The following is a 23,763-nucleotide window of genomic DNA, read 5'->3' on the forward strand; positions in this document are numbered from 1 at the left end:
TGTCCCGCCCTCGACAACCCGCGATTGGCTGGAATGCCGGTTGCCTGAGAAACTAGGCGGAAAACAGTCCCCGGCTAGCAAGTGCTGCAGACTGGTAAGTGCAAGTGTGTGCTCTTTCAATCAGAGTGCTTCTAAAATCACAGTATACACAACAACAGTACAGACAGTTATTAAAAGCGAGCTTCCGATCTAAGTTTCAGCACAATGTGCGTTTTTAAAAATGTTTGTCAGCCTCTGACAGCAGTTAGCAATTAATAGTAGTTTGTGCTCGACGCCCAGCGGGGAGTAGCTGCCACCCACTCTTACCGCGTGGAACGTCTGCCTCCTCGCAGCCTAAATAGTCGCCAGGAAGCGGAGGTCTAGAGCGCTAACCGCTCGACACTCCGTCAGGTGACTGCCCCTGTCCCGCCCTCGACAACCCGCGATTGGCTGGAATGCCGGTTGCCTGAGAAACTAGGCGGAAAACAGTCCCCGGCTAGCAAGTGCTGCAGACTGGTGAGTGCAAGTGTGTGCTCTTTCAATCAGAGTGCTTCTAAAATCACAGTATACACAACAACAGTACAGACAGTTATTAAAAGCGAGCTTCCGCTCTAAGTTTCAGCACAATGTGCGTTTTTAAAAATGTTTGTCAGCCTCTGACAGCAGTTAGCAATTAATAGTAGTTCGTGCTCGACGCCCAGCGGGGAGTAGCTGCCACCCACTCTTACCGCGTGGAACGTCTGCCTCCTCGCAGCCTAAATAGTCGCCAGGAAGCGGAGGTCTAGAGCGCTAACCGCTCGACACTCCGTCAGGTGACTGCCCCTGTCCCGCCCTCGACAACCCGCGATTGGCTGGAATGCCGGTTGCCTGAGAAACTAGGCGGAAAACAGTCCCCGGCTAGCAAGTGCTGCAGACTGGTGAGTGCAAGTGTGTGCCTCTTTCCACATGTACATTTCGTCGTAAAATTATCCAGCAATTTATACTTGCATATAGATTCTTTTCTAAACCAGCCGTTTTAGATATTGATTTTTCTAAAGAATCCAATTTTGACTTCAACTTTTCTGACAAAATATTAGTAGCTCTTTCATGCTCTATTCTATCAATAGCTTCGAGTTTTATAATTTCTTGATTTTCTAACTTTAGCATTTTTCCTTTGAATATTGAACATTCTTGCAGAGTTGGCATCAAGCATATCACTGATTTCTTCTCTGCAATTTTTCGATATATATTCTCTGGGAGAATATTTTCGTTTGGAAACAAATTTGTAAGTAATCGTGACTGTAAAGCTGCTTTGCCGTGTTCACTCACTTTTCCAATTCTTATATCTTCAAGCATACTTTTATAATCAGCGTCCTTTGCCTGTTGCATATTTGTAATGAGTTCCAAATATTCGAAAAATATGACCAAATATTAACATTTCCAATGCTTCCCAGGCACTTTCTGGTGTCTTCATGTGTAACTGTTTTAAATACTGGCTGTCCTTTCACAGGATTTAGTTGTAGTAGATCTCCAAAAACGATGACGTGTTTGCCTCCAAATAACACATCATACTCTGTTTTAAGGATTTGTTGCATTCTTAAATGCACGAAGGCAAGCATTAAATTTGATACCATGCTTACTTCATCAATAATGAGAAGTTGCATTTTTTTCAAGACTCTAGAAACTTCACAACAAGCTTCTCCAGATAGCTTGTGGTATTTAAATTTATTTTCATGCTCTACTGGCAGCATCAATAAACGATGTAAAGTAATCCATTTAATGTTATGTGCTGCCAACCCAGTTGGAGCAGTAACAACACAAGAGAGTGACGATTCAGTTCTTTTCTGTAGATAAGTTGCAATTCCTTTAATTAGAAAACGTTTTCCAGTTCCTGCTTCTCCACTCACATACAGTCGGACAGGTTTAAATGACGTACAGGAGCACTCTTTTTTCTCGTGACATAAACCATGCTCAATCTGTTCTGTCACTTGATCGTATATTTGTTTTTGCTCAACATTTATTTGTGTTTCCAATTCTTCTAAGTTTATTATATCCTCTTGAGCTTGTTGCATTGCTGTTTCCACTTCATCCATGGCAGTTGCTGCTTCATTTTGAATAATTGGTTCTCCTAGTGGATCCTGACTCAACGAAGGAGAACTTTGACTGTCTTGAGAACTGTCTCTAGCAATCTCTGCTGCAATTGTAGCTTCTTGCCGTATTTCGTCGTTCAACATTTTTAGATAATTAGTAAAAGCAGGACATTCTATAGTATATTTAGTTGCGTTGAATGAATCTTCATAACTGTCAAAATCTCCAAGTAGTTCCAGTTCTGATCGCCATGGCTTAAAGAGTTGCAAAAGAGCTAAATAGTAAAATTCCCTTTTGTCAGGAGTTTCGCAACTCAGTTTTCGGTGATTAATCAAATGTCCTTTTCTTTGTTTCACTAAACATCCTTCAGATCCAATCACAGCATATACTCCTTTATTGATATCTTCTGTAATATTCCTCTTAAAAGTATAGCTTTGCAGTACTTCATAGAGACAAACGTTCTCAAGATGATTACTTCTATTTGGATAGTGTGTATCCAACATATTTGTCTTCAAAATATCTATACTGTCTGGTTCTCTCTCTGCTAAATACTCAATTTCTTGTACAGATTTCAAAACTCGGTTTCGTGTTCTTGCTAGACCTAAACTCACCCAAATGATTGTTCTAGATTTGGAGTATCGACTTGCAGATGATAAACGATCTGAACATTCATATGCTCCAATTTCTCAATGAGACAACATCTTCAAACTGTAGCTGTACAATTTCTTACTTAGACTCTTTTCATGAGAAATTTCTTCCCACATTTCCTTTAGTTACGTCTTTTCAGATTTAGTAATGTAAGACGTTAGATATCGAGCCACATCAATGGAGTTGTCTGAAACATATTGCATATCCATGTTAGCATTCCACATGGACAAAATGACTGGGTTATAGTCATTTATGTATTTTGACTCTTCATTTCTTCTTAAGTTGTAGGTATTTTTCGGTGATTTTCTTGTAAGAGTGTGTCGAAAAGATGACATAAAATTGTTCACTCTTCCTTTTGATAATACAGGACGTGGAAATGCAAATCGACATTTTGTGTAGAACTTATCCTTAGATTTGTACTTTCGACGACAGTATTTTCCACAACAATGTGTTTGAAACCGCAAGACTTTATGTCTTAAATTGTTTTCTACTGTACTTTTCGGTACGGCACATGTAGAATATTGTTCAATAAAACTCATCACTTTGTCATCTGAATATGTTCCAAATTTTGGGGCATCTTTAATCTATAGCAGCATATGTATGTGAGGAGCACCTCTTGCTTGATACTCCTTTCTCCAAAAGAAATCCAGAACCTCTACAAGAGTAGGATTTTTTTTGTTTGTGATAAAAAGACATCGTAGCTTTAAATCTATGATTGAAATACCTGCATACATTAACTGGATCCAAAGAGCACAGTTCTCCAGGTGTCTCGTATTCTATATTTTCCTTGTTAGCATTTGCCTCTCGAAGAAATTGAAGTAAATCTTCCCAGGCATACTCTGCACAGCTTAGAGTAAGGAACCATGTAGGAGTTCCTAAGTTTCTTAGCATACATTTCAATTCCCCATGACGACGGCACCAATACTCATTAGTACCATGCTGACTTGCCATGAGATTAATTAGCTGAGATTCCAAAACAGTATCTTTCTGTTGCACTTTATCCATAAAGTCCTTTGCCGAAACATTTTGCAAATGTACTCCACTTTTTAGTATATAGTTCACTGCATAAGAAAGTCCAGACAAGTCACTCTCAAACAGAAGATGAAACAAATATAGAATACATTAGCGAAACCTTGGATCTTCTGCATATAATCTTGAAGTCCGGTATTCAGATGCAGGAATCTGCACAGGTCGTTCATCATGTCGTCCACCTTTGCCTGTTGGAAATAACTGAGGGAAACAACCAGCTTCCAAGCTTTCTTTCCATAGACTAATGGGACTTCCTTTCGCTTCTTTCTTTTGAAATAACTCAATAGTATTCCCCATCACTTCTTTAGAGTGAAGTGGATGCACACTATAATGTTCATGAACTTCTTCAGTTCTGGACACATCCACTTTTTCAATTTATCCAGTTGGCAAATCACTGTCCTCTGCTACAGTTGTTTCCTCTTCTCCTACATATACATTTTTATAGTATGGATTATTTTTTACCAAATACAACGTTGCCTTTTTCACTTTCTCAACATCCACTAATTCTTGCCAGATTGTCTTACTCTTCGTAGGAACGCCATTAACTAGAATAACTAGAGGTTCCTCTTCCACAATTTCTATACCAATAGTTTCAATATTTTTCTTTAAATCTAGAGGCAAATAAACAACTCTTCCCTTTAATCCTCTCTGTAAATCTGAAGGAGGCAATTTCCCTGTCTTAGGCTCCATGCGAACAATAGCCTAAAATGGATGCACACATTGAATGAGAATAAACTCATAAGTATTTAAATCCATCAGTTCAGAAGGAATATTTACCAACTCATGATTATTATGAACAGCTCTAGCAGGCATCTTATTCTCATCTTATTTATTATAACAGTATTTACAAATACGTAGATCAGAACCCAAATCAAAACAATTCTCTACCAACAAATAAGTTGCAAATTCCTTCCACTCATTATTATTCTCCTTTTCACTTTTTAAATATAGATCAACTAAAGTGGTCTGATTTTTATAATGAATTTGTCTACAACAAATACAAGAAAAGTTTGGCTTTTTATCTGAATTGACCTTAAACCTTGTAATTTCTTGCTCAAAATTTTCTTTACGAAACGTCTGTACATTTTCTTCCACATTTCCTTCTATTAATGTATCTGTTCCTGCACTACCTTCTTCAGGACCAAAGTAACTAACCTCAATTTCTTCACAAATGTTGATCACATCTAACACAGATCCACGCAAAAGAGCATTGTTCAACTTTTTTAGCATTAGTGCTGGACTTTTTGCATAATACAACCTTCTCACTAATTTCCTCACTTCAGTATGTTGCACTGCTAACATCCTAAAATGGTGAAAAACACTGTGACATACTTTTTTAGAAAGACAAGCCAAAGAATGGCCTTGCAAACCCGTTTTTTCTCTAACTCTGCAGGGGTCTAATTCTTGCAACATCTTAATCTTCTGTTTAACACTTTTCTTAGTATACTTATGTAAAAAATTCGTTAAAAAATCAATCGAATCCTGTTGTACACTATAAATACTACTACAATTCCAAGTGTACACTGGAGCCTTGGGACGTCTCCCTAAAACTTCATCAGCTAACACCTCTTCAGTATTTCTAGGGACAATTTTGTCTTTTTCAATCAGAGAACCATTCTTAACCTCATAAGCTCAACCACTGGTGTCAACTGCATGCAACAAATCATTACTCTGAAAGTAACTCTCTTCATTTACAAAACGGCTCACAACTTAAACTATGGTTCCATTCTCCAGAAAAAACATTACAAAAATTAGTTCTATTAATTAGTCTTTTCCACTTACTTTTGACCTTCATAAAATTGATTGGCTTATCTAGTGTTCGAATCCTACTGATTACTAAAACAAACATTTTTTTTAATTCAAAAGCTTTGTCAACAATTGTCTGTATATTTTTTTTGTCTTATAAAAAGCTGTTTTTCTTTTACAATTCTTTAAATTTTTTAATAAATTTACAACAACTCTGTTATGAAACATTCGCTTCCGAATCTCAACAAACTGATTTTTTCGTCTATTACTATAAAGACTATGTTTCCCACATATTTTTCCATCATTTTTTGTTTTTTTCTGGTTTTTCTTTGTAGTTACAGATACATATCTTTTTTTTCCCTGATTGTCCAGTTTTTTTAAATTGTGTTATTTTCCTTATAAAAACCTTTGTTGACTTACAAGGAGCTTTCGTTGTTTTTTCCAGACATTGCTCTTTAGATAAATCTTGTAGTTCTTTTTTTTGGAAATGTAAGCCTGTTTATATCTTTTTCTTCTCTCACTCTTAGACGACATATTGTTTTTTCTTTCTGTAGATAATTAAAATCTGTTGTGAAGAAAAAAAACATATTTAATTATTATAATTGTAGACTACTACTAGCATACTACATAGCAATTAGAAGCACTATATGTTGTTAAGTCTGGTTCACTCCATATGTAATTTTAAGTAAGCATGGGCTGAAAATTCGTTCCGCTCGCGGAATTTGCGAATTTTCCGCAATTTCGCGATCTGCGAATCTCGCGGGGACGAATTTTCAGCCAAGCACTTACAGGGTTACAGCAGCAGGTGCAAAAGTTGAAGCTAATTTTTTGTAACCTTTTAAAAAAGGGTTACAAAGAAATTAACTTCAACTTGGGCACCTGCTGCTGTAAGCCTGTAAGTGCTTCCTGGCGCCTCGTTGCCTACCTGCAACTATTCTCTGACCCTGCTCTGACCCTTGAAGCAGAGTCAGAGAATAGTTACAAGTAGGCAATGAGGCGCCTGTCACGAAAATTAAACCTCAACAGGAAGCACTGACAGATATAAAAACAAGCATTTGCAATGCAATAGGTCTCGCATTAGGAAAGTTTGAGCTATTGGTCTTGTAAATGACAATTTTTTTTATTTATGTGTTGGTTTTGAAAATAGCTAAATTAATAGCTTTGTCATTTGCAATGCCAATAGTTCGCAAATGTGACACCTATAGCATTTGTAATGCAACATGTTTTGTATTTACGTGATTTAGCTGTCTGTATTGATATTAAAAATTACAATGGCTTTTAATTTTTTTAAATAATTAATACTTAAATAAAAGTGATTTTAATTTATAATGGCAATAGCTTAAACTTTTGTAAATAACTTTTGTGAAGATTTTGTTCAGTGTATTTTATTGTGACGAAAATCCAAGAACAGAAGTGAAATATTAACATCTTTTTGTGACATTTGTAATAAAGTTTGGAACATTGAGAGAACATATTTGAACCAGTTGTTGTTGAATGGATGCGCAGATTGATGCTGGGGTGGCGCTGAGTGGTGCTGTGGTGGTGCTGAGTGGTGCTGTGGTGATGCTGAGTGGTGCTGTGGTGGTGCTGAGTGATACTGGGATGGTGCTGAGTGATGCTGGGTTGGTGCTGAGTGGTGCTGTGGTGGTGCTGAGTGATGCTGTGGTGGTGCTGAGTGGTGCTGTGGTGGTGCTGAGTGATAATGTGGTGGTGCTGAGTGATGCTGTAATGGTGCTGAGTGATGCTGTGGTGGCGCTGAGTGGTGCTGTGGTGGTGCTGATTGGTGCTGTGGTGGTGCTGAGGGATGCTGTGGTGGTGCTGAGTGGTGCTGTGGTGGTGCTGAGTGATAATGTGGTGGCGCTGAGTGATGCTGTGGTGGCGCTGAGTGATGCTGTGGTGGCGCTGAGTGGTGCTGTGGTGGTGCTGAGTTATAATGTGGTAGTGCTGAGTGATAATGTGGTGGTGCTGAGTGATGCTGTGGTAGCGCTGAGTGATGATGTGGTGATGCAGGGGGCAGAAAGGCACAAAAAGCAGTCTAACAAAGGGCAGAAGGGCAGAAAAACAAGGGAAAACGTGTCTAACAGAGGGCAGAAGGGCACAAAAAACCAGTCTAACAGAGGACAGAGGGCAGAAAAACAAGGGAAAAACGAGTCTAACAGAGGGCAGAAGGGCACAAAAAACAAGTCTAACGGGGCAGAAAGGCCCAAAAACGAGTCTAACAGAGGGCAGAAGGGCACAAAAAACGAGTCAAACAGAGGGCAGAAGGGCACAAAAACAAGGGAAAAATGAGTCTAACATAGGGCAGAAGGGCACAAAAAACGAGTCTAACAGGGTGCAGAAGGGCAGAAAAACAAGGGAAAAACGATTCTAACAGAGGGCAGAAGGGCACAAAAACGAGTCTAACAGGGGGCAGAATGAATCCCGCCCTGCGTGTTTGTCCACGAAGATGCCACCTTTTTGTGCAATACCTATACTCAACTGGAGTACTTTCTACTGTCTAATCAGTAAGTGCTCCCTCGTTGGCTAAATGTATAGGGGCAGATTTACAATAACTGGCGCATCCCCGGGGATGCGCCAGTTATTGTGCGCCGCAGCTCCGCCACCCATGGTGCGCCGCATTTACAATGCGGCGCACCATGTGGCAAAAACGGCACAGATGCGTCACGCATCTGTGCCGTAAAAGCAGCGCATTGCTGGAGCTGTGTCGCGCTTGCGACGCAGCTCCAGCAATGCTCTGGGGGACCCTATCTCCCCAATGCTGCATCAAGCCTTGCGCCTGCTTCAATTAGGCGCAGGGTTTTGGTGCAGCATTGGCCTAAAAGTGACTGAGTAAATTCTTGTAGATTTCACTCAGCCACTTTTAGGAGGTGTTCCTGCGCAGAAACGCCCTCCCCTGCGCCTCCTGATGGCGCAGGGCTTTACACCGTGGCACATTTCTCAGATGCGTCACATTGTTAATACCCAGCACCATGGCGCATCTTTTGTGCTGCCGCTGCATCACAAAAGGTCTCGGTAGAGGGAGGCAGTGGTGAACCAGAGGGTGGCAGTGATGAACCAGAGGGTGACAGTGATGAACCAGAGGGTGGCAGGGGTGAACCAGAGGGTGACAGTGCTGAACCAGAGGGTGGCAGTGCTGAACCAGAGGGTGGCAGGGAGTGAACCAGAGGGTGGCAGTGGTGAACCAGAGGGTGGCATGGGTGAACCAGACAGTGGCAGTGGTGAACCAGAGAGTGGCAGTGGTGAACCAGAGGGTGGCAGTGCTGAACCAGAGGGTGACAGTGGTTAACCAGAGGGTGGCAGTGGTGAACTAGAGGTGCTGTGATGAACCAGAGGGTGGCAGTCGTGAACCAGAGGGTGGCAGTGGTGAACCAGAGAGTGACAGTGCAGTACCAGAGGGTGGCAGGGGTGAACCAGAGGGTGCTGTGATGAATCAGAGGGGGGCAGTGGTGAACCAGAGGGTGGCAGGGGTGAACCAGAGGGTGGCAGTGGTGAACCAGAGGGTGGCAGTGCTGAACCAGAGGGTGACAGTTGTTAACCAGAGGGTGGCAGTGGTGAACCAGAGGTGCTGTGAAGAACCAGAGGGTGGCAGTCGTGAACCAGAGGGTGGCAGTGGTGAACCAGAGGGTGACAGTGCTGTACCAGAGGGTGGCAGGGGTGAACCAGAGGTGCTGTGATGAACCAGAGGGTGGCAGTCGTGAACCAGAGGGTGGCAGTGGTGAACCAGAGGGTGACAGTGCTGTACCAGAGGGTGGCAGGGGTGAACCAGAGGGTGCTGTGATGAACCAGAGGGTGGCAGTGGTGAAGCAGAGGGTGGCAGGGGTGAACCAGAGGGTGACAGTGGTTAACCAGAGAGTGGCAGTGGTCAACCAGAGGTGCTGTGATGAACCAGAGGGTGGCAGTTGTGAACCAGAGGGTGGCAGTGGTGAACCAGAGGGTGACAGTGCTGAACCAGAGGGTGGCAGGGATGAACCAGAGAGTGGCAGTGCTGAACCAGAGGGTGGCATGGTGAACCAGAGGGTGGCGGGGTGAACCAGAGGGTGGCAGTGGTGAACCAGAGGGTGGCAGTGATGAACCAGAGGGTGGCAGTGGTGAACCACAGGGTGCTGTGCCCATACACGACCGCATGGGTAACTTCGCCATGCAAGTGGCCCGCGAACACGCAAAAAGCCTCGCAAACACACAAAAACCCCGCGAACACGCAAAAAACCCCGTGAACACGCGAAAAAACAAAAATCCGCAAATTCGCACAAATTCGCGGATTTTGCGGATTGCGAATTCGATTTCGCAAGAATTCGCGGAACGCAAATTCGCAAATTTAGCCCATACTTAATTTTAAGGCACAGCAGCAGAGTTCGGGCAGTGTAGGAGATCATGCAGGGAGTGCTGTTTCAGGGTTTAGGACAGATCCATTGGAAAGTGGTGACACTAGGTAGAGGCAGCCTAATGTCGCCTTCATTGATCTGAAGACTGCTTTCGACCTGGTCACCAGAGATAAGCTATGGCTTGTATTGGAAGGAATGAGTCTCCCTCCCTTGATCCTTGATCTTCTCATAAGGCTACACAAGGGTAACTACACGCAGATCAGGTGGGGGACCCAGGGACAGCTTACTGATAGAATCCCAGTAATCAGGGGAGTACGCCAGGGTTGTGTGATGGCACCCACCCTGTTCTCATTATATGTGAACGGGTGGTTACATTTCTGCAAGAAACACCAGCAGACGCCCCGACCCTGGCAGGCAATAAGGTGCCAACTCTCCTGTTTGTTGAGGATACACTACTGATCTCGAAGACCCCGGCAGGCCTCCAGAAGCTGCTGATCAGGTTCCAGCTCTTCTGTAGTACATGGGGACTAGTCATAAATACTTGCAAAACCAAGTTCATGACTCTTAATCCCCATAAATCTTTTAAGTGTAACATCACTCTAGATGGAATCTGTCTCGAGAGAGAGTTAAGACCTTTGATTACCTTGGGATATGCCTCTCTGATAAAGCCCAATGGAAATTTCATTTGGATAAAATGCTTCTGATCCACAAGAGCGCGGCTGAAATGATAAGCAAAGAACATCGTATGTCACATAGTAGACCTATCGCTCCAGCCCTCGTTGTGCATGAAGCTAAGGCAGTCAGCTGGGCCATTTATGGCGCCGAACTATGGGGCTATAATAATCTTGATGAACTTGGTAGATCAGAAAATAAGTTCTTCAGGAACCTCCTTACGTTACCACAGGGAACACCCTTAACCCCCTGCTATATAACTTGGGCAGGCATCACATCAAAGATCTGGCCAGACTTCGCCTCCTGCTCTACTGGGCATGCCTTAGGCGTACCGAGAACTTTTTAACTATGCCAAAGCTTTTGACAAGGCAATGAGATTGGACACTGGGAAAAACAAATAATGGATGGGAGAGAGAAATGGAGTGAAGGGGAGTGGGGGACTAAACGAATGGGAGTTAGCAAAAGTGAATGAGGAAACGGAAGTAAGGGAAGAGGATTGAACCTCAACATCATCTGGTATACCGATCACACTCTGCTCATCCTTTATTTTACCAAGGAGCTGTATACCATTAAAAGAAACCTCTACAAGGGAATGAAAAATGTCAGCAACATCTCCAACAACTACAACAAATCTAAAACACCTCTGCCTCACTGATGATCAACATCTCCTGTGATAGCCAGGTCACCCACTATCTGATACACTTATACTACCTCTTTGTCAACTACAAGAATTGTTTGAACCTCATCACCCTCAGTCTCAAAGTACTTTTCAACACCAGACTACCCTTTCTTAACAGCAGTAATATTCCCAGGCCAATTATTTTCCATAAAATTTGGGTTGTAAAAACACTAGGTAAGAATTTGGTAAGTCATAAGGCAAACGTTGTTTAAAAATCAATTGAGTATCATCACAATGAGTCCACCCTTTCGTACATTTTTTTTTATTGAGATGATTCAGGTATTTAAGGTAGAAAAAATTCATTACATATATCATTACATATATCAATTCATTAAACAGTCATTATACAATTGGGATAAATAATCAGAATAAATAGACACATCATCAGTTATACATAGGCAGTAGAAAAAACAGTAGAAAAAGCGGCATGTCTAAAAGGGAGATAAGACAAGATTAAAACAAGCACTATAAATAGGTAAGAATATACATGAGGACCAAACAATCTTATACACACTCCATCTTGTATCTTCAGTGTCTAAATTCCCTCCATTTCCTAACTGGTGCCCATATATTTCTACCCAATTCACGTTTTTTCTTCCCCTTAAAATCATATAGGCACTCCTCAATGTTATGCATTCCTAAGAGCCTTGAGAGCCATTGTTGGAAGGTGGGCGCATAGGTATCTTTCCATCCAGCTGAAATTAATAAACGTAATATAGCCACAGATATCAAAACTAGGGCTTCCGCCCCACCTTCTGCCTTCAGTTTTCCATTCATGCCCACTAAGACCACCGTAGGGGATAGAACGATGTTTTGTTCTAGCAGCCCCTCCAAAAATAGCTGAATCTCCTTAATAATTGGTGTCAGATTCGGGCAGTTATAAAACATATGGAGTAAATCTGCCCTTTCGTACATTTTAAATAAGCTGTGCAATGTCCTGATGTTGTAGAAGGACAATCATGGAAAATAATGGCTACAGTTACAAAAGTTTTTCCTGATATTGATAGTTGAGAGGCCACATTTTTTTTTAATTAAAGTTGTCAGTTTTCTTCCATCAGGTCTCCATCGTTGCAGCATTAAAATTACATACTGTCCACATCTTTGTATAAATAATGTTGATAACATTTGTGAGTTACATTGGGTACAGGCCATGTTTTGATTTACTTCTATAACTAGATTATTAAAAGACATTGATTTGCAGTCTGGTAAAGTCAAATATATAAATCTTTCAGTGTCTATTTCAGTACTACTTGAAAACGAACAATTGTCACAGTCATGTTGCCATTTATGAGAAAGGCCAACAAGATTTTCAATTTCTATACCTTCATCTTGCATTACAACAAGCATATATATTAGAAATTCCTGACAATCTTGCTGAATATTCTGTGAAAATTGATTTAAACAAGAACATATGTCTAAAACATTTAGAATATCAGAAACACTTTCTATTTTAGTTTTCTCACTACTACATTTCTCAAACACAGAATTCAACAAACAACAAAATCTTTAAAATCACGATTTTCAACAATTTTTTGTAGTAAACTTTCAAGAAAAAAACCAACATTCACCACTACATTAGCATAGCAGTTGACACCAGAACTGTTTTCAAACTGAAAACCAAAAACCTCTTCAATAGAATGATTTTTCTTTTTGCTTACTATCACTGGTTCATCTAGTTTTTTTCTTTTCTCTGCAACTTTGCTACAATTTTTCTCATATCTTCTTTTTCAACTTACCACATGCTTTTCAAATACTGGATATTGAGGTAAATTGGGAGCATGTTCTCTTCTTAACCTATTATACTCTCTTACACAATTTACATCTGCACTAATCTTTGTGTCATCAAAATCAATCAGGTATAATCCAGATAAAGTTCTGACTCGAGATAAAGCAACATATGCCATACCCTCTTTAAACACAGTACTTCCAATATTCACCAAAGCACAATCTACACTTAAACCTTGTGATTTATGAATAGTCACTGCATATGCCAAACAAACAGGAAACTGTTTTCGGCAGACATATGAATCTTTTACAAGCAAAAATCGAGCTGAACAACGACTCAATTGTTGTACTTCTTCAATTTCATCAAATTTGATTTTAAAAAATTCAATTTCATCTCTATTTGGATAATTCACAAAATCAACAACATTACCCATTGCTCCATTAATTAAACCTCTTTCCACATGTACATTTCGTCGTAAAATTATCCAGCAATTTATACTTGCATATAGATTCTTTTCTAAACCAGCCGTTTTAGATATTGATTTTTCTAAAGAATCCAATTTTGACTTCAACTTTTCTGACAAAATATTAGTAGCTCTTTCATGCTCTATTCTATCAATAGCTTCCAGTTTTATAATTTCTTGATTTTCTAACTTTAGCATTTTTCCTTTGAATATTGAACATTCTTGCAGAGTTGGCATCAAGCATATCACTGATTTCTTCTCTGCAATTTTTCGATATATATTCTCTGGGAGAATATTTTCGTTTGGAAACAAATTTGTAAGTAATCGTGACTGTAAAGCTGCTTTGCCGTGTTCACTCACTTTTCCAATTCTTATATCTTCAAGCATACTTTTATAATCAGCGTCCTTTGCCTGTTGCATATTTGTAATGAGTTCCAAATATTCGAAAAATATGACCAAATATTAACATTTCCAATGCTTCCCAGGCACTTTCTGGTGTCTTCATGTGTAACTGTTTTAAATACTGGCTGTCCTTTCACAGGAGTTAGTTGTAGTAGATCTCCAAAAACGATGACGTGTTTGCCTCCAAATAACACATCATACTCTGTTTTAAGGATTTGTTGCATTCTTAAATGCACGAAGGCAAGCATTAAATTTGATACCATGCTTACTTCATCAATAATGAGAAGTTGCATTTTTTTCAAGACTCTAGAAACTTCACAACAAGCTTCTCCAGATAGCTTGTGGTATTTAAATTTATTTTCATGCTCTACTGGCAGCATCAATAAACGATGTAAAGTAATCCATTTAATGTTATGTGCTGCCAACCCAGTTGGAGCAGTAACAACACAAGAGAGTGACGATTCAGTTCTTTTCTGTAGATAAGTTGCAATTCCATTAATTAGAAAACGTTTTCCAGTTCCTGCTTCTCCACTCACATACAGTCGGACAGGTTTAAATGACGTACAGGAGCACTCTTTTTTCTCGTGACATAAACCATGCTCAATCTGTTCTGTCACTTGATCGTATATTTGTTTTTGCTCAACATTTATTTGTGTTTCCAATTCTTCTAAGTTTATTATATCCTCTTGAGCTTGTTGCATTGCTGTTTCCACTTCATCCATGGCAGTTGCTGCTTCATTTTGAATAATTGGTTCTCCTAGTGGATCCTGACTCAACGAAGGAGAACTTTGACTGTCTTGAGAACTGTCTCTAGCAATCTCTGCTGCAATTGTAGCTTCTTGCCGTATTTCGTCGTTCAACATTTTTAGATAATTAGTAAAAGCAGGACATTCTATAGTATATTTAGTTGCGTTGAATGAATCTTCATAACTGTCAAAATCTCCAAGTAGTTCCAGTTCTGATCGCCATGGCTTAAAGAGTTGCAAAAGAGCTAAATAGTAAAATTCCCTTTTGTCAGGAGTTTCGCAACTCAGTTTTCGGTGATTAATCAAATGTCCTTTTCTTTGTTTCACTAAACATCCTTCAGATCCAATCACAGCATATACTCCTTTATTGATATCTTCTGTAATATTCCTCTTAAAAGTATAGCTTTGCAGTACTTCATAGAGACAAACGTTCTCAAGATGATTACTTCTATTTGGATAGTGTGTATCCAACATATTTGTCTTCAAAATATCTGTACTGTCTGGTTCTCTCTCTGCTAAATACTCAATTTCTTGTACAGATTTCAAAACTCGGTTTCGTGTTCTTGCTAGACCTAAACTCACCCAAATGATTGTTCTAGATTTGGAGTATAGACTTGCAGATGATAAACGATCTGAACATTCATATGCTCCAATTTCTCAATGAGACAACATCTTCAAACTGTAGCTGTACAATTTCTTACTTAGACTCTTTTCATGAGAAATTTCTTCCCACATTTCCTTTAGTTACGTCTTTTCAGATTTAGTAATGTAAGACGTTAGATATCGAGCCACATCAATGGAGTTGTCTGAAACATATTGCATATCCATGTTAGCATTCCACATGGACAAAATGACTGGGTTATAGTCATTTATGTATTTTGACTCTTCATTTCTTCTTAAGTTGTAGGTATTTTTCGGTGATTTTCTTGTAAGAGTGTGTCGCAAAGATGACATAAAATTGTTCACTCTTCCTTTTGATAATACAGGACGTGGAAATGCAAATCGACATTTTGTGTAGAACTTATCCTTAGATTTGTACTTTCGACGACAGTATTTTCCACAACAATGTGTTTGAAACCGCAAGACTTTATGTCTTAAATTGTTTTCTACTGTACTTTTCGGTACGGCACATGTAGAATATTGTTCAATAAAACTCATCACTTTGTCATCTGAATATGTTCCAAATTTTGGGGCATCTTTAATCTATAGCAGCATATGTATGTGAGGAGCACCTCTTGCTTGATACTCCTTTCTCCAAAAGAAATCCAGAACCTCTACAAGAGTAGGATTTTTTTTGTTTGTGATAAAAAGACATCGTAGCTTTAAATCTTTGATTGAAATACCTGCATACATTAACTGGATCCAAAGAGCACAGTTCTCCAGGTGTCTCGTATTCTATATTTTCCTTGTTAGCATTTGCCTCTCGAAGAAATTGAAGTAAATCTTCCCAGGCATACTCTGCACAGCTTAGAGTAAGGAACCATGTAGGAGTTCCTAAGTTTCTTAGCATGCATTTCAATTCCCCATGACGACGGCACCAATACTCATTAGTACCACGCTGACTTGCCATGAGATTAATTAGCTGAGATTCCAAAACAGTATCTTTCTGTTGCACTTTATCCATAAAGTCCTTTGCCGAAACATTTTGCAAATGTACTCCACTTTTTAGTATATAGTTCACTGCATAAGAAAGTCCAGACAAGTCACTCTCAAACAGAAGATGAAACAAATATAGAATACATTAGCGAAACCTTGGATCTTCTGCATATAATCTTGAAGTCCGGTATTCAGATGCAGGAATCTGCACAGGTCGTTCATCATGTCGTCCACCTTTGCCTGTTGGAAATAACTGAGGGAAACAACCAGCTTCCAAGCTTTCTTTCCATAGACTAATGGGACTTCCTTTCGCTTCTTTCTTTTGAAATAACTCAATAGTATTCCCCATCACTTCTTTAGAGTGAAGTGGATGCACACTATAATGTTCATGAACTTCTTCAGTTCTGGACACATCCACTTTTTCAATTTATCCAGTTGGCAAATCACTGTCCTCTGCTACAGTTGTTTCCTCTTCTCCTACATATACATTTTTATAGTATGGATTATTTTTTACCAAATACAACGTTGCCTTTTTCACTTTCTCAACATCCACTAATTCTTGCCAGATTGTCTTACTCTTCGTAGGAACGCCATTAACTAGAATAACTAGAGGTTCCTCTTCCACAATTTCTATACCAATAGTTTCAATATTTTTCTTTAAATCTAGAGGCAAATAAACAACTCTTCCCTTTAATCCTCTCTGTAAATCTGAAGGAGGCAATTTCCCTGTCTTAGGCTCCATGCGAACAATAGCCTGAAATGGATGCACACATTGAATGAGAATAGACTCATAAGTATTTAAATCCATCAGTTCAGAAGGAATATTTACCAACTCATGATTATTATGAACAGCTCTAGCAGGCATCTTATTCTCATCTTATTTATTATAACAGTATTTACAAATACGTAGATCAGAACCCAAATCAAAACAATTCTCTACCAACAAATAAGTTGCAAATTCCTTCCACTCATTATTATTCTCCTTTTCACTTTTTAAATATAGATCAACTAAAGTGGTCTGATTTTTATAATGAATTTGTCTACAACAAATACAAGAAAAGTTTGGCTTTTTATCTGAATTGACCTTAAACCTTGTAATTTCTTAGTCAAAATTTTCTATACGAAACTTCTGTACATTTTCTTCCACATTTCCTTCTATTAATGTATCTGTTTCTGCACTACCTTCTTCAGGACCAAAGTAACTAACCTCGATTTCTTCACAAATGTTGATCACATCTAACACAGATCCACGCAAAAGAGCATTGTTCAACTTTTTTAGCATTAGTGCTGGACTTTTTGCATAATACAACCTTCTCACTAATTTCCTCACTTCAGTATGTTGCACTGCTAACATCCTAAAATGGTGAAAAACACTCTGACATACTTTTTTAGAAAGACAAGCCAAAGAATGGCCTTGCAAACCCGTTTTTTCTCTAACTCTGCAGGGGTCTAATTCTTGCAACATCTTAATCTTCTGTTTAACACTTTTCTTAGTATACTTATGTAAAAAATTCTTTAAAAAATCAATCGAATCCTGTTGTACACTATAAATACTACTACAATTCCAAGTGTACACTGGAGCCTTGGGACATCTCCCTAAAACTTCATCAGCTAACACCTCTTCAGTATTTCTAGGGACAATTTTGTCTTTTTCAATCAGAGAACCATTCTTAACCTCATAAGCTCAACCACTGGTGTCAACTGCATGCAACAAATCATTACTCTGAAAGTAACTCTCTTCATTTACAAAACGGCTCACAACTTAAACTATGTTTCCATTCTCCAGAAAAAACATTACAAAAATTAGTTCTATTAATTAGTCTTTTCCACTTACTTTTGACCTTCATAAAATTGATTGGCTTATCTAGTGTTCGAATCCTACTGATTACTAAAACAAAAAATTTTTTTTAATTCAAAAGCTTTGTCAACAATTGTCTGTATATTTTTTTTGTCTTATAAAAAGCTGTTTTTCTTTTACAATTCTTTACATTTTTTAATAAATTTACAACAACTCTGTTATGAAACATTCGCTTCCGAATCTCAACAAACTGATTTTTTCGTCTATTACTATAAAGACTATGTTTCTCACATATTTTTCCATCATTTTTTGTTTTTTTCTGGTTTTTCTTTGTAGTTACAGATACATATCTTTTTTTTCCCTGATTGTCCAGTTTTTTTAAATTGTGTTATTTTCCTTATAAAAACCTTTGTTGACTTACCAGGAGCTTTCGTTGTTTTTTCCAGACATTGCTCTTTAGATAAATCTTGTAGTTATTTTTTTTGGAAATGTAAGCCTGTTTATATCTTTTTCTTCTCTCACTCTTAGACGACATATTGTTTTTTCTTTCTGTAGATAATTAAAATCTGTTGTGAAGAAAAAATACATATTTAATTATTATAATTGTAGACTACTACTAGCATACTACATAGCAATTAGAAGCACTATATGTTGTTAAGTCTGGTTCACTCCATATGTAATTTTAAGTAAGCATGGGCTGAAAATTCGTTCCGCTCGCGGAATTTGCGGATTTTCCGCAATTTCGCGATCTGCGAATCTCGCGGGGACGAATTTTCAGCCAAGCACTTACAGGGTTACAGCAGCAGGTGCAAAAGTTGAAGCTAATTTTTTGTAACCTTTTAAAAAAGGGTTACAAAGAAATTAACTTCAACTTGGGCACCTGCTGCTGTAAGCCTGTAAGTGCTTCCTGGCGCCTCGTTGCCTACCTGCAACTCTTCTCTGACCCTGCTCTGACCCTTGAGGCAGAGTCAGAGAATAGTTACAAGTAGGCAATGAGGCGCCTGTCACGAAAATTAAACCTCAACAGGAAGCACTGACAGATATAAAAACAAGCATTTGCAATGCAATAGGTCTCGCATTAGGAAAGTTTGAGCTATTGGTCTTGTAAATGACAATTTTTTTTATTTATGTGTTGGTTTTGAAAATAGCTAAATTAATAGCTTTGTCATTTACAATGCCAATAGTTCGCAAATGTGACACCTATAGCATTTGTAATGCAACATGTTTTGTATTTACGTGACTTAGCTGTCTGTATTGATATTGCAAATTACAATGGCTTTTAATTTTTTTAAATAATTAATACTTAAATAAAAGTGATTTTAATTTATAATGGCAATAGCTTAAAGTTTTGTAAATAACTTTTGTGTAGATTTTGTTCAGTGTATTTTATTGTGACGAAAATCCAAGAACAGAAGTGAAATATTAACATCTTTTTGTGACATTTGTAATAAAGTTTGGAACATTGAGAGAACATATTTGAACCAGTTGTTGTTGAATGGATGCGCAGATTGATGCTGGGGTGGCGCTGAGTGGTGCTGTGGTGGTGCTGAGTGGTGCTGTGGTGATGCTGAGTGGTGCTGTGGTGGTGCTGAGTGATACTGTGATGGTGCTGAGTGATGCTGGGTTGGTGCTGAGTGGTGCTGTGGTGGTGCTGAGTGATGCTGTGGTGGTGCTGAGTGATGCTGTGGTGGTGCTGAGTGGTGCTGTGGTGGTGCTGAGTGATAATGTGGTGGTGCTGAGTGATGCTGTGATGGTGCTGAGTGATGCTGTGGTGGCGCTGAGTGGTGCTGTGGTGGTGCTGATTGGTGCTGTGGTGGTGCTGAGGGATGCTGTGGTGGTGCTGAGTGGTGCTGTGGTGGTGCTGAGTGATAATGTGGTGGCGCTGAGTGATGCTGTGGTGGCGCTGAGTGATGCTGTGGTGGCGCTGAGTGATGCTGTAGTGGCGCTGAGTGGTGCTGTGGTGGTGCTGAGTTATAATGTGGTAGTGCTGAGTGATAATGTGGTGGTGCTGAGTGATGCTGTGGTAGCGCTGAGTGATGATGTGGTGATGCAGGGGGCAGAAAGGCACAAAAAGCAGTCTAACAAAGGGCAGAAGGGCAGAAAAACAAGGGAAAACGTGTCTAACAGAGGGCAGAAGGGCACAAAAAACCAGTCTAACAGAGGACAGAGGGCAGAAAAACAAGGGAAAAACGAGTCTAACAGAGGGCAGAAGGGCACAAAAAACGAGTCTAACGGGGCAGAAAGGCCCAAAAACGAGTCTAACAGAGGGCAGAAGGGCACAAAAAACGAGTCAAACAGAGGGCAGAAGGGCACAAAAACAAGGGAAAAATGAGTCTAACATAGGGCAGAAGGGCACAAAAAATGAGTCTAACAGGGTGCAGAAGGGCAGAAAAACAAGGGAAAAACGATTCTAACAGAGGGCAGAAGGGCACAAAAACGAGTCTAACAGGGGGCAGAATGAATCCCGCCCTGCGTGTTTGTCCACGAAGATGCCACCTTTTTGTGCAATACCTATACTCAACTGGAGTACTTTCTACTGTCTAATCAGTAAGTGCTCCCTCGTTGGCTAAATGTATAGGGGCAGATTTACAATAACTGGCGCATCCCCAGGGATGCACCAGTTATTGTGCGCCGCAGCTCCGCCACCCATGGTGCGCCGCATTTACAATGCGGCGCACCATGTGGCAAAAACGGCACAGATGCGTCACGCATCTGTGCCGTAAAAGCAGCGCATTGCTGGAGCTGTGTCGCGCTTGCGACGCTGCTCCAGCAATGCTCTGGGGGACCCTATCTCCCCAATGCTGCATCAAGCCTTGCGCCTGCTTCAATTAGGCGCAGGGTTTTGGTGCAGCATTGGCCTAAAAGTGACTGAGTAAATTCTTGTAGATTTCACTCAGCCACTTTTAGGAGGTGTTCCTGCGCAGAAACGCCCTCCCCTGCGCCTCCTGATGGCGCAGGGCTTTACACCGTGGCACATTTCTCAGATGCGTCACATTGTTAATACCCAGCACCATGGCGCATCTTTTGTGCTGCCGCTGCATCACAAAAGGTCTCGGTAGAGGGAGGCAGTGGTGAACCAGAGGGTGGCAGTGATGAACCAGAGGGTGACAGTGATGAACCAGAGGGTGGCAGGGGTGAACCAGAGGGTGACAGTGCTGAACCAGAGGGTGGCAGTGCTGAACCAGAGGGTGGCAGGTGTGAACCAGAGGGTGGCAGTGGTGAACCAGAGGGTGGCATGGGTGAACCAGACAGTGGCAGTGGTGAACCAGAGAGTGGCAGTGGTGAACCAGAGGGTGGCAGTGCTGAACCAGAGGGTGACAGTGGTAAACCAGAGGGTGGCAGTGGTGAACTAGAGGTGCTGTGATGAACCAGAGGGTGGCAGTCATGAACCAGAGGGTGGCAGTGGTGAACCAGAGAGTGACAGTGCTGTACCAGAGGGTGGCAGGGGTGAACCAGAGGGTGCTGTGATGAATCAGAGGGTGGCAGTGGTGAACCAGAGGGTGGCAGGGGTGAACCAGAGGGTGGCAGTGGTGAACCAGAGGGTGGCAGTGCTGAACCAGAGGGTGACAGTTGTTAACCAGAGGGTGGCAGTGGTGAACCAGAGGTGCTGTGAAGAACCAGAGGGTGGCAGTCGTGAACCAGAGGGTGGCAGTGGTGAACCAGAGGGTGACAGTGCTGTACCAGTTGGTGGCAGGGGTGAACCAGAGGTGCTGTGATGAACCAGAGGGTGGCAGTCGTGAACCAAAGGGTGGCAGTGGTGAACCAGCGGGTGACAGTGCTGTACCAGAGGGTGGCAGGGGTGAACCAGAGGGTGCTGTGATGAACCAGAGGGTGGCAGTGGTGAAGCAGAGGGTGGCAGGGGTGAACCAGAGGGTGACAGTGGTTAACCAGAGAGTGGCAGTGGTCAACCAGAGGTGCTGTGATGAACCAGAGGGTGGCAGTTGTGAACCAGAGGGTGGCAGTGGTGAACCAGAGGGTGACAGTGCTGAACCAGAGGGTGGCAGGGATGAACCAGAGAGTGGCAGTGCTGAACCAGAGGGTGGCATGGTGAACCAGAGGGTGGCAGGGGTGAACCAGAGGGTGGCAGTGGTGAACCAGAGGGTGGCAGTGATGAACCAGAGGGTGGCAGTGGTGAACCACAGGGTGCTGTGCCCATACACGACCGCATGGGTAACTTCGCCATGCAAGTGGCCCGCGAACACGCAAAAAGCCTCGCAAACACACAAAAACCCCGCGAACACGCAAAAAACCCCGTGAACACGCAAAAAAACAAAAATCCGCAAATTCGCACAAATTCGCGGATTTTGCGGATTGCGAATTCGATTTCGCGCGAATCCGCGGAACGCAAATTCGCAAATTTAGCCCATACTTAATTTTAAGGCACAGCAGCAGAGTTCGGGCAGTGTAGGAGATCATGCAGGGAGTGCTGTTTCAGGGTTTAGGACAGTGCAGTGGTGTTTGAACATTATAGGGGCATTTGCTGAAAATTATGTTTCAGGGTTTACAGCAGTGCAGTAGTGTTGAAAGAGTTTAGCAGGTTTTGCTAGGGATGGTATTTCAGGGTTTAGGACAGTGCAGTGGTGTTCAGGCACTGTAGAGGTTCAAGGTGGGACTGATGATTCTGAGTTTAGAACAATGCAGTTGTGCTTGGGCAGTGTATGGTATCATGTAATGGCTAGGAGTATAAAGCACTGTATGTCCTAAAGCCTGACTCACTCCTTGAGTACATGTATTCTCATATCTGCAAACACATGCATCGAGCAAGTGATTATATCACAATATTCCCAAAAACACACTGACTCATATTCTGATTCTAGAGAAATCAAAATATCCCTTGCAATTCACTGAAATGATTACTGCATGCTACAGAGAGAGTTGCAATTGCATTTCTACAGCACATACAGGATCTTTATTACACAGCATGGAGAATATTTGGGAATTAAGAAACCTGACACAAATGCTGCATAGGACTTTGTAGCACTACATATAATAAAGATCCTGAGTGTACTGTAGAAATGCCATAGCAACTCTCTCTGTAGCATGTACTAATCATTTTAGTACATTTTCATTTCTACATTCTCAGTCCCACCTTGGCCCCCTACACTGCCTGAACTGCACTGCACTGTCTTAAACCCTGATACACCATCCCTAGCAAAACCTACTAAACTCTTTCAACACTACTGCACTGCTTTAAATCCAGAATCACCATCCTCAGAGAATGCCCCTATAATGTTCAATTCAATTCAATAAACTTTATTCGGTTCACACAATAGGAAACCATAAAAGTTACAAGTTACAAATACATTGTGGCCCACTTTAAAATACAACATATATATTGCAGTAATTGCAGTAAGTGTATGGTCCCAAACATACAATACAGTAAATCCAAAATGCACTAAAAAAAAGGCTGTAAAGAATACATTACAATAAGATAAATAAAAACAAATTGTTTGACAAAAATGCATCAGCCAGTTCATTTAAGTATCTAAACATTTTCTGTACCTTAGCGAGCATTTCAAAAATAGCAACTCTCTCTGTAGCATGTAGTAATCATTTCAGTGTATTTTTATTTCTATATTCTCAGTCCCATCTTGACCCCTTATACAGCCTGAAAAGCACTGCACTGTCCTAAACCCTAATACACCATCCCCATCAAAAGCTGTTAAACTCTTTCAACACTACTGCACTGTCCTAAAATCTGAAACAGCACTCCCAGCAAAACCCTATTTCACTGTAGTAATCATTGTACTGAATTGCAAGGGATACTATCATGTGTCGAAGATCACAGTGTGAGTCAGAATTCATTTCAGAAAAATGTGGCAGAATAATTTTCTTAGTTGATGTGTTTAAAAATATGGGAATACATGTACTCATGGAATGAGTCAGGCCT

The sequence above is a fragment of the Lissotriton helveticus genome, chromosome 8, assembly GCF_964261635.1.
Source record: "Lissotriton helveticus chromosome 8, aLisHel1.1, whole genome shotgun sequence".
Classification (NCBI taxonomy): Eukaryota; Metazoa; Chordata; class Amphibia; order Caudata; family Salamandridae; genus Lissotriton; species Lissotriton helveticus.